Source organism: Pinus tabuliformis, chromosome 2_1, assembly GCF_031772625.1.
Source record: "Pinus tabuliformis cultivar Carrire ecotype Pingquan chromosome 2_1, CPIR1, whole genome shotgun sequence".
Lineage (NCBI taxonomy): Eukaryota > Viridiplantae > Streptophyta > Pinopsida > Pinales > Pinaceae > Pinus > Pinus tabuliformis.
In genome coordinates, this window is record NC_142299.1 from 952,375,580 (window position 1) to 952,386,416 (window position 10,837).

At 35.2% G+C, this 10,837-nt stretch overlaps 1 long non-coding RNA gene across 1 annotated transcript in view; it reads left to right on the plus strand.

Annotated features, from left to right (window-relative positions):
- The first annotated feature begins 1,207 nt into the window (after positions 1–1,207).
- The window catches only part of LOC149203806 (uncharacterized), a 30,021-nt gene continuing 20,391 nt past the window's right edge, over positions 1,208–10,837 (plus strand). Inside the window, exons 1-2 of the long non-coding RNA XR_016253641.1 lie at positions 1,208–1,549; positions 1,740–1,836. This is a non-coding gene — a long non-coding RNA (uncharacterized LOC149203806). The remainder of the gene's footprint in view (positions 1,550–1,739; positions 1,837–10,837) is intronic.

The following is a 10,837-nucleotide window of genomic DNA, read 5'->3' on the forward strand; positions in this document are numbered from 1 at the left end:
TTTATAAATAGATAAATAAGAAATATATATTATTTACTTATAAATGATAAAATCATTTATCAAAAAAATCAAAATTATTATATATTTAATATTAATAAATAGATTGTCGCAAAGTTTAGTTTAACTTAATTGGTTGAATTCTAATTGCTAAGTATCTTGCCAATTCGAAGATTATAGATCAATTCTTCTCAATACCTTTGTGATTAGGTCAGATATAATTCCCTTACCCAAAATGTCCATAAACCACCATTAAAAAAACAAACATTAATTTTATTTAATTTTTTCTTTGAAAACTTTCGACAATAATATCTCGACGCCTTTGTTAAGCGAATTTAGTTAGCACATGCAATCGCTATAATTCTGACTATTGGACTTTACACGAGATTAATAATTAATAATATTGCCATTTTAATTTTAATTTTTGCTTTAAAAACTTTCAAAAATAATAGCTCGATGCCTTTGCAAATCGGATGTCGTTATCACATAGAATCGTTAAAACTTGTTATTTATCATAATTTTGTTTATTCTGTTATTTATCATAATATAATAGAATACACAAGTCTACAGAACTCTGCTCATGGGGGTTTAACCAGCATGTTAATATAATAGAATGCCTTCAACATAAATTGTATCATGCCGATTGGCCTCGAGCACCGTGATTACAAAGAATACTCGTGATTGGGCGGCAAATTAATATAATAAAATACCCTAACCGTACATTGTATAATTGCAGCCTGACCTCAAGTACTGTGATTACGGAGAATACTCATGATTGGGATGGTTATCCTCAGCTGATTGAGTATGTTACAGATATTTATTTATTTTCGAATGCATGCACCTATCGCTTTTTAATTTCGGCATTGTTTACTGATGATACCATTTTTATTTTATTTTTTGAGTATTTTTTATAGTAAAAATAAATTTAATAACTTTTGAGATACCTAAAATTTTATCCAAACTTTTATTACGCCGTAAGGCGTTCCCTATGAGAAAGACATCCCTAAAATGTGATTATGCCGTAAGGCGTTCTCTCTGAGAAAGACATCCCTAAAATGTGACGTGTGCGATCGTGAGCCATTGATTTTGTGTGTTAGATGATTGGAGTGTTTTCGGCCGTTCGTTTAATCTGTTTTATTTATAAAAAAAATGGTATTTTCCCATGGTAATGGGCCATGAAAAGCCAGACCTCGCCTGCTGGCGATGAGACTCTTCTGCTGCCTTCGCATAGACTGCCTGCTGGCAAAGAGACTCTGCGATAAGACTCTTCTGCTGCCTTCGCATGCTGGCAAAGAGACTCTGCGATAAGACTCTTCTGCTGCCTTCGCATAGACTGCCTGCTGGCGATGAGACTCTTCGCAGAGATTCTTTGTCGACAGTTATTTGGCCTCCATGATTCAGTGGATTAGTAGCTATTTAAGGTTCGACCCACAGCTATCAAACCCTCATCGTTTACGTTTTCCTACTGTTCATACTACATAGCTGTCTCTTCTATAAGCTTACATGCTTTCTGGGTTTGTCAAGTATCCAGTTATGATCCAAGTCCTCCAAGGTATGAACTCTCTATCCGGTCAAGGGTATCATGCATTGATTAATCAATTTTCCAACACGAGATAGAGGGATGCTCTTCTTCTGCACACATAATCCTTTGATAAATCATTTTTTTATTTTACTTAAATCGCTTCAGATGGGAAGGTAGCCTTCCCAACTTATTTTTTTTTTCCTGTTCAATGTTTTTCCAGGTATGCAGTACACTTTGGTTCATGGCATGAGCCTCGGCTCTTTCTAACTACATTGGCGCTTCTCACCTTCATCTCTATGATTTCGATGGTTTTCAAGGTTGGTCACCTGAATGGTTAGTCCTAGATACTTAGGACAAATTTCTGTGCTGAAATTCCTGATGCTGAAATACTTTCGCTGTTTGAATTACAAAATTTGTAAAGTGTGTGCTTGAATGTCGAGAACAGAGTACTATTCTAATTGCTGCCGATTTTTATTTTTGGGATCTTGCTTTTTGATGTCCGGAACTACACTTGATCATGTATGAGGAGTAATGTGTTCCTGTTTTCTCAAGCCCTCCAGGACGGTATTTTGTCATATCACTGTTTATTTTCTGTGAATGATATTTACTTTTTTGTCATTGCTGGTCGTAGCTGAAATAGTTGTGAGACCACTTTATGTTGCAAGAGGCTGAGGTGCCTAAACCATATCAGTGATATCCCCATCATGAGCTTTATCTGCTGTATCAAGAATTTCTCCAGTCTCAAAACTTAACCATTGTAACATAAAATTAAATGCTACTGTAATGACCCAATCATCTAGTGAGAGAGTCATCTGGTCATAATGCAGAACTAACCCCTTTTCATGTTACAAAAGTATTGGTAACTACTTCAAACACTTGGGATCTTCATCAAGATGGTACCAACAATTAATTTTCCATATCAATGCAAATTGAAACCATGAAACTAGATTCTAAACAAAACAAGATCTCCATGCAAAGCTCTGTTTTGTAGCTTCCGACTAGGAACTAATAACTCTAATAGAGATGCCTCAAAAAACATGATATTGAAACCTTTCCATGATTCACTTACTGATGAAGAGCTCAGATGGTTTCACCATTTTGTGTAGAATCTACTGTTATACCAGATCCTTAGAATTTAGCATCAGATTTTGATTCAGGTGCGGTTTCTTTTTATGCAACAATTTTGTCAACATTAGGAAGAAAGCTATGTTATTCAAACATTTTCTTCAATTCACTGCTTTTCATTCCCTTGTGCACTTCTTCATCGCTCAGAATGTGAAAGTTACCAAATTGCGAGCCCAAACCTTTCAAAATATTCATAACTTTTCTACTAAGTCCACAACCTAGTTGATCTGGGGTTCCTAATCAATGAGAGAAAGCATGAGATTTTTGCCAATTGTCGACCAGCCTCCAAGTGATTAAATTGGTATTCTTCAACTTTCACAAGCTGAAAAGTCATTCATATATCCCTGGTACCTGCTTTTGATTTCTTTGCTTGCATAATGACCTTTAAAACAGATCCCTAAACTTCTCGTTTCTCTTAACTCAGGTTCCTGGATTCTTAGATACATGTGCTTCTTAAAACTCTGAACAATACAGATATATGAATTTCCACCATATCTGTCATTTGCAAAATATGCAGTGTTTAAGGATTCTGCCATGCAAAATTTGAGTAGGAATTATGATGTTAATATCCTGGTCAACCAAAGAATCGAATCTATGCATTAGTGACGTATCCAACAGAAGTGCAATATGTTCATGGCTGAGGATTTTCATTCTCTCCCAAAGTCTTGTAGGTGATTTGTTTACCTAGAGAAAAATACGTTCTTTAGAACCGACCCTACTTTTCTATCTGCTCCGATAATTGGGATATCTTAACATTTGCAAATCTCTTGCCCTCCTTGAGTAAATTTTTCCAATCCCTTGGTAGCATTGCTTTTTGTTTTGAAATGGCACATCCATTATAGGGATTTGACAGATTGTTTCCTTTTGAAGTCAATGAAATGGCTATCAAAGCAAACCTTATTTGACTTGACTTGACACTGATTTGGGGTTGTTGTGGATCTTGCTTTCATATCACTGTTTATTTTCTGTGAATGATAGCACATCACTGTTAGGTTGAATTTTCTCATCATCTCAGAGCTACATTATCTACTTCATTTTCCATGTAGAATATCCATAATTAATAATGAGAAGATATTTCTGCTAGGTGTTCGTAATTGAGTTGTTCATATGTTACCTCAAAAGGTCACTTACTTTTTTGTCAAGGCACACAGTCCATTCAATTAAACAGAGACAACTCCAAAATTTCACCTTTTTGTCATTGTTGGTTGTAGCTGAAATAGTTGTGAGACCACTTTATGTTGCAAGAGGCTGAGGTGCCTAAACCATATCAGTGATATCCCCATCATGAGCTTTATCTGCTGTATCAAGAATTTCTCCAGTCTCAAAACTTAACCATTGTAACATAAAATTAAATGCTACTGTAATGACCCAATCATCTAGTGAGAGAGTCATCAGGTCATAATGCAGAACTAACCCCTTTTCATGTTACAAAGGTATTGGTAACTACTTCAAACACTTGGGATCTTCATCAAGATGGTACCAACAATTAATTTTCCATATCAATGCAAATTGAAACCATGAAACTAGATTCTAAACAAAACAAGATCTCCATGCAAAGCTCTGTTTTGTAGCTTCCGACCAGGAACTAAGATCTCTAATAGAGATGCGTAAAAAAAACATGATATTGAAACCTTTCCATGATTCATTTACTGATGAAGAGCTCAGATGGTTTCACCATTTTGTGTAGAATCTACTGTTATACCAGATCCTCAGAATTTAGCATCAGATTTTGATTCAGGTGCAGTTTCTTTTTATGCAACAATTTTGTCAACATTAGGAAGAAAGCTATGTTATTCAAACATTTTCTTCAATTCACTGCTTTTCATTCCCTTGTGCACTTCTTCATCGCTCAGAATGTGAAAGTTACCAAATTGCGAGACCAAACCTTTCAAAATATTCATAACTTTTCTACTAAGTCCACAACCTAGTTGATCTGGGGTGCCTAATCAATGAGAGAAAGCATGAGATTTTTGCCAATTCCCGACCAGCCTCCGAGTGATTAAATTGGTATTCTTCAACTTTCACAAGCTGAAAAGTCATTCATATATCCCTGGTACCTGCTTTTGATTTCTTTGCTTGCATAATGACCTTTAAAACAGATCCCTAAACTTCTCGTTTCTCTTAACTCAGGTTCCTGGATTCTTAGATACATGTGCTTCTTAAAACTCTAAACAATACAGATATATGAATTTCCACCATATCTGTCATTTGCAAAATATGCAGTGTTTAAGGATTCTGCCATGCAAAATTTGAGTAGGAATTATGATGTTAATATCCTGGTCAACCAAAGAATCGAATCTATGCATTAGTGACGTATCCAACAGAAGTGCAATATGTTCATGGTTGAGGATTTTCATTCTCTCCCAAAGTCTTGTAGGTGATTTGTTTACCTAGAGAAAAATACGTTCTTTAGAACCGACCCTACTTTTCTATCTGCTCCGATAATTGGGATATCTTAACATTTGCAAATCTCTTGCCCTCCTTGAGAAAATTTTTCCAATCCCTTGGTAGCATTGCTTTTTGTTTTGAAATGGCACATCCATTATAGGGCTTTGACAGATTGTTTCCTTTTGAAGTCAATGAAATGGCTATCAAAGCAAACCTTATCTGACTTGACTTGACACTGATTTGGGGTTGTTGTGGATCTTGCTTTCATATCACTGTTTATTTTCTGTGAATGATAGCACATCACTGTTAGGTTGAATTTTCTCATCATCTCAGAGCTACATTATCTACTTCATTTTCCATGTAGAATATCCATAATTAATAATGAGAAGATATTTCTGCTAGGTGTTCGTAATTGAGTTGTTCATATGTTACCTCAAAAGGTCACTTACTTTTTTGTCAAGGCACACAGTCCATTCAATTAAACAGAGACAACTCCAAAATTTCACCTTTTTGTCATTGTTGGTCGTAGCTGAAATAGTTGTGAGACCACTTTATGTTGCAAGAGGCTGAGGTGCCTAAACCATATCAGTGATATCCCCATCATGAGCTTTATCTGCTGTATCAAGAATTTCTCCAGTCTCAAAACTTAACCATTGTAACATAAAATTAAATGCTACTGTAATGACCCAATCATCTAGTGAGAGAGTCATCCGGTCATAATGCAGAACTAACCCCTTTTCATGTTACAAAGGTATTGGTAACTACTTCAAACACTTGGGATCTTCATCAAGATGGTACCAACAATTAATTTTCCATATCAATGCAAATTGAAACCATGAAACTAGATTCTAAACAAAACAAGATCTCCATGCAAAGCTCTGTTTTGTAGCTTCCGACCAGGAACTAAGATCTCTAATAGAGATGCGTCAAAAAAACATGATATTGAAACCTTTCCATGATTCACTTACTGATGAAGAGCTCAGATGGTTTCACCATTTTGTGTAGAATCTATTGTTATACCAGATCCTCAGAATTTAGCATCAGATTTTGATTCAGGTGCGGTTTCTTTTTATGCAACAATTTTGTCAACATTAGGAAGAAAGCTATGTTATTCAAACATTTTCTTCAATTCACTGCTTTTCATTCCCTTGTGCACTTCTTCATCGCTCAGAATGTGAAAGTTACCAAATTGCGAGCCCAAACCTTTCAAAATATTCATAACTTTTCTACTAAGTCCACAACCTAGTTGATCTGGGGTGCCTAATCAATGAGAGAAAGCATGAGATTTTTGCCAATTCCCGACCAGCCTCCGAGTGATTAAATTGGTATTCTTCAACTTTCACAAGCTGAAAAGTCTTTCATATATCCCTGGTACCTGCTTTTGATTTCTTTGCTTGCATAATGACCTTTAAAACAGATCCCTAAACTTCTCGTTTCTCTTAACTCAGGTTCCTGGATTCTTAGATACATGTGCTTCTTAAAACTCTAAACAATACAGATATATGAATTTCCACCATATCTGTCATTTGCAAAATATGCAGTGTTTAAGGATTCTGCCATGCAAAATTTGAGTAGGAATTATGATGTTAATATCCTGGTCAACCAAAGAATCGAATCTATGCATTAGTGACGTATCCAACAGAAGTGCAATATGTTCATGGCTGAGGATTTTCATTCTCTCCCAAAGTCTTGTAGGTGATTTGTTTACCTAGAGAAAAATGCGTTCTTTAGAACCGACCCTACTTTTCTATCTGCTCCGATAATTGGGATATCTTAACATTTGCAAATCTCTTGCCCTCCTTGAGAAAATTTTTCCAATCCCTTGGTAGCATTGCTTTTTGTTTTGAAATGGCACATCCATTATAGGGATTTGACAGATTGTTTCCTTTTGAAGTCAATGAAATGGCTATCAAAGCAAACCTTATCTGACTTGACTTGACACTGATTTGGGGTTGTTGTGGATCTTGCTTTCATATCACTGTTTATTTTCTGTGAATGATAGCACATCACTGTTAGGTTGAATTTTCTCATCATCTCAGAGCTACATTATCTACTTCATTTTCCAAGTAGAATATCCATAATTAATAATGAGAAGATATTTCTGCTAGGTGTTCGTAAATGAGTTGTTCAGATGTTACCTCAACAGGTCACTTACTTTTTTGTCAAGGCACACAGTCCATTCAATTAAACAGAGACAACTCCAAAATTTCACCTTTTTGTCATTGCTGGTCGTAGCTGAAATAGTTGTGAGACCACTTTATGTTGCAAGAGGCTAAGGTGCCTAAACCATATCAATGATATCCCCATCATGAGCTTTATCTGCTGTATCAAGATTTTCTCCAGTCTCAAAACTTAACCATTGTAACATAAAATTAAATGCTACTATAATGACCCAATCATCTAGTGAGAGAGTCATCCGGTCATAATGCAGAACTAACCCCTTTTCATGTTATAAAGGTATTGGTAACTACTTCAAACACTTGGGATCTTCATCAAGATGGTACCAACAATTAATTTTCCATATCAATGCAAATTGAAACCATGAAACTAGATTCTAAACAAAACAAGATCTCCATGCAAAGCTCTGTTTTGTAGCTTCCGACCAGGAACTAAGATCTCTAATAGAGATGCGTCAAAAAAACATGATATTGAAACCTTTCCATGATTCACTTACTGATGAAGAGCTCAGATGGTTTCACCATTTTGTGTAGAATCTACTGTTATACCAGATCCTCAGAATTTAGCATCAGATTTTGATTCAGGTGCGGTTTCTTTTTATGCAACAATTTTGTCAACATTAGGAAGAAAGCTATGTTATTCAAACATTTTATTCAATTCACTGCTTTTCATTCCCTTGTGCACTTCTTCATCGCTCAGAATGTGAAAGTTACCAAATTGCGAGCCCAAACCTTTCAAAATATTCATAACTTTTCTACTAAGTCCACAACCTAGTTGATCTGGGGTGCCTAATCAATGAGAGAAAGCATGAGATTTTTGCCAATTCCCGACTAGCCTCCGAGTGATTAAATTGGTATTCTTCAACTTTCACAAGCTGAAAAGTCATTCATATATCCCTGGTACCTGCTTTTGATTTCTTTGCTTGCATAATGTCCTTTAAAACAGATCCCTAAACTTCTCGTTTCTCTTAACTCAGGTTCCTGGATTCTCAGATACATGTGCTTCTTAAAACTCTGAACAATACAGATATATGAATTTCCACCATATCTGTCATTTGCAAAATATGCAGTGTTTAAGGATTCTGCCATGCAAAATTTGAGTAGGAATTATGATGTTAATATCCTGGTCAACCAAAGAATCGAATCTATGCATTAGTGACGTATCCAACAGAAGTGCAATATGTTCATGGCTGGGGATTTTCATTCTCTCCCAAAGTCTTGTAGGTGATTTGTTTACCTAGAGAAAAATACGTTCTTTAGAACTGACCCTACTTTTCTATCTGCTCCGATAATTGGGATATCTTAACATTTGCAAATCTCTTGCCCTCCTTGAGTAAATTTTTCCAATCCCTTGGTAGCATTGCTTTTTGTTTTGAAATGGCACATCCATTATAGGGATTTGACAGATTGTTTCCTTTTGAAGTCAATGAAATGGCTATCAAAGAAAACCTTATCTGACTTGACTTGACACTGATTTGGGGTTGTTGTGGATCTTTCTTTCATATCACTGTTTATTTTCTGTGAATGATAGCACATCATTGTTAGGTTGAATCAAATAGCATTAACAATTTCATGATTTCTTTTGGCACCTATTGGCACCATACTACCATCTCCAAGTCTGCTTCAAGAGAGGCTACAATGTTGCTCCAAAAGTTAACCCAAGGTCTGCCCCAAAAGGTACTTCTTCTACTTCTGGTTCAAGATTTGTTCACTAGGCTTCAAGATTTCTCCAAAAAACTCTCAGAGCGATGGTGATTACACATAGTAATATCACTGAACCTAATGAGATGAAAACAATAGCTATTGTTCACACAGAAGCTGTCCATTTACACAATCAACTTAAATCTTATGTAATCTTCTGCCTACTGATCCTCTGCCACCTATCTTCACCAGCTGTCCTTTATCCTATTTTGGAGCACTACAACAAAACCAGCGATTTGCGCCAGATTTAGCGCCAGATTTTAGTGCATTTTTTTTGTAATTGTGATGAGCAACCTGGCGCTAAATCTGGCTCTATTGTACAATTCTTAAAGCGTCCTTTTTTGCACCTGATTTTGCATCCTTTTTCACGCTAGATTTTGCATCATTTTTTACACCAAACTATGCAACATTTTTTGCGTCAAATTTTGAACCAAGATTTGCATCTTATTTTATGACAGGTTTTGCTTCTAGTTTTGTGTCATTTTTTGCATCTATTTTTCATTCTCTTTTGCTTCCTATTTTGTGTCATTCTTTGCTTCCATTTTTGCACCATCATTTGCATCAAGCTTACACTATATTTTGAATCCAATTTAACGTCTTTTTATGCATCCATTTTGTGTCCGTTTTTGCATCTATTCTTACGCCAGGTTTTGTATCTAGTCTTACACTAGTTTTTGCTTCTATTTTTGCACCAGCTTTGGTGCCTATCTTTGCACCATGTGTTGAATTTGATTTAGCACCAAATTTTGCATCCATTTTTGTGCCCATTTTTGCATCTTTTTTTGGACCATTTTTTACATCCACATTTACGTTTGATTTGTCTCCATTTTTCTCATGTCATTTTGCACCATATTTTGCGTCATTTGTTTCATCCAATTTTGCATCATTTTTAACACCATCTCTTGCATCTAATGTTACATCATTTTGAGCATCCAAATTCGCATTTATATTTGCATCTTATGTTGAGTCATGTGTTGTGTCCAACTTTGCATCTTATTTTGTGTCTAATGGTACATTCAATTTAGAGCCATTTTTTACGTCTACTTTTGTATTTGTTTTTGCACCAAGTTTTGCATCCAATTTTAAGCTATTTTATGCCCCTTTTTGCAGCATTTTTTTGTGTCTACTTGTTTCCAATGTTGCACCATTATTTACACCAACTTTTTCATCCAATTTTGCATTTTTTTGGTGTCTAGTTTTACATCGTTTTCACCATCCAAATTTGCATCTTTTTTTGCCTCATTTTGTGTCCACATTTGCATATAATTTTGTGTCTGAGTTCGAACCTAAATTTGCATGTGATTAGGAATCATTTTTTACATCCAATATGGCATCCTTGGTTTCACCTTTTTTCAGTCCCATTTTGCATCTTGTTTTATGTCTTTTCTTACATCTTTTTTTTTTCCTTTTTTGCACCCAAGTTTGCATCCCAAATTTACACCATTATTTGCATCATCATTTGGCATATTAATTTGTAACGTTTTTTGCTTCTTTTTAACGCTCAACTTTGCATCTTATTTTACATGTAGTCGTCGTCTTTTTTTGCATCTAATTTGGTGCTCATTTATGTGTCCTTGTTTTTGCCCAATTTGATATCCTTTTGTATGCCATGTTTTGTTCCCTTCTTTGTGTCAACTATTGCACAATTTTTCACTTCTAATTTAAAACACTTTGTATGTCAATTGTTTGCATTTTGTATTAATTCCTAGTTTAACATCCAATTTTACTTTCAATTTTGCATCCATGGTTACATCCGCATTTGACTTCTTATATAGAGTATATTTTTCTTTACATATATGACCCCCTTTATAGATTCATAGTGAAATATATGATAGTTTCTAAATATCATTAAATCAGATATCACAATTCAAAATCATTTGTAAAGAAATTTAAGAGAAATTGACAACAGCCATCCAAAAAAATAACA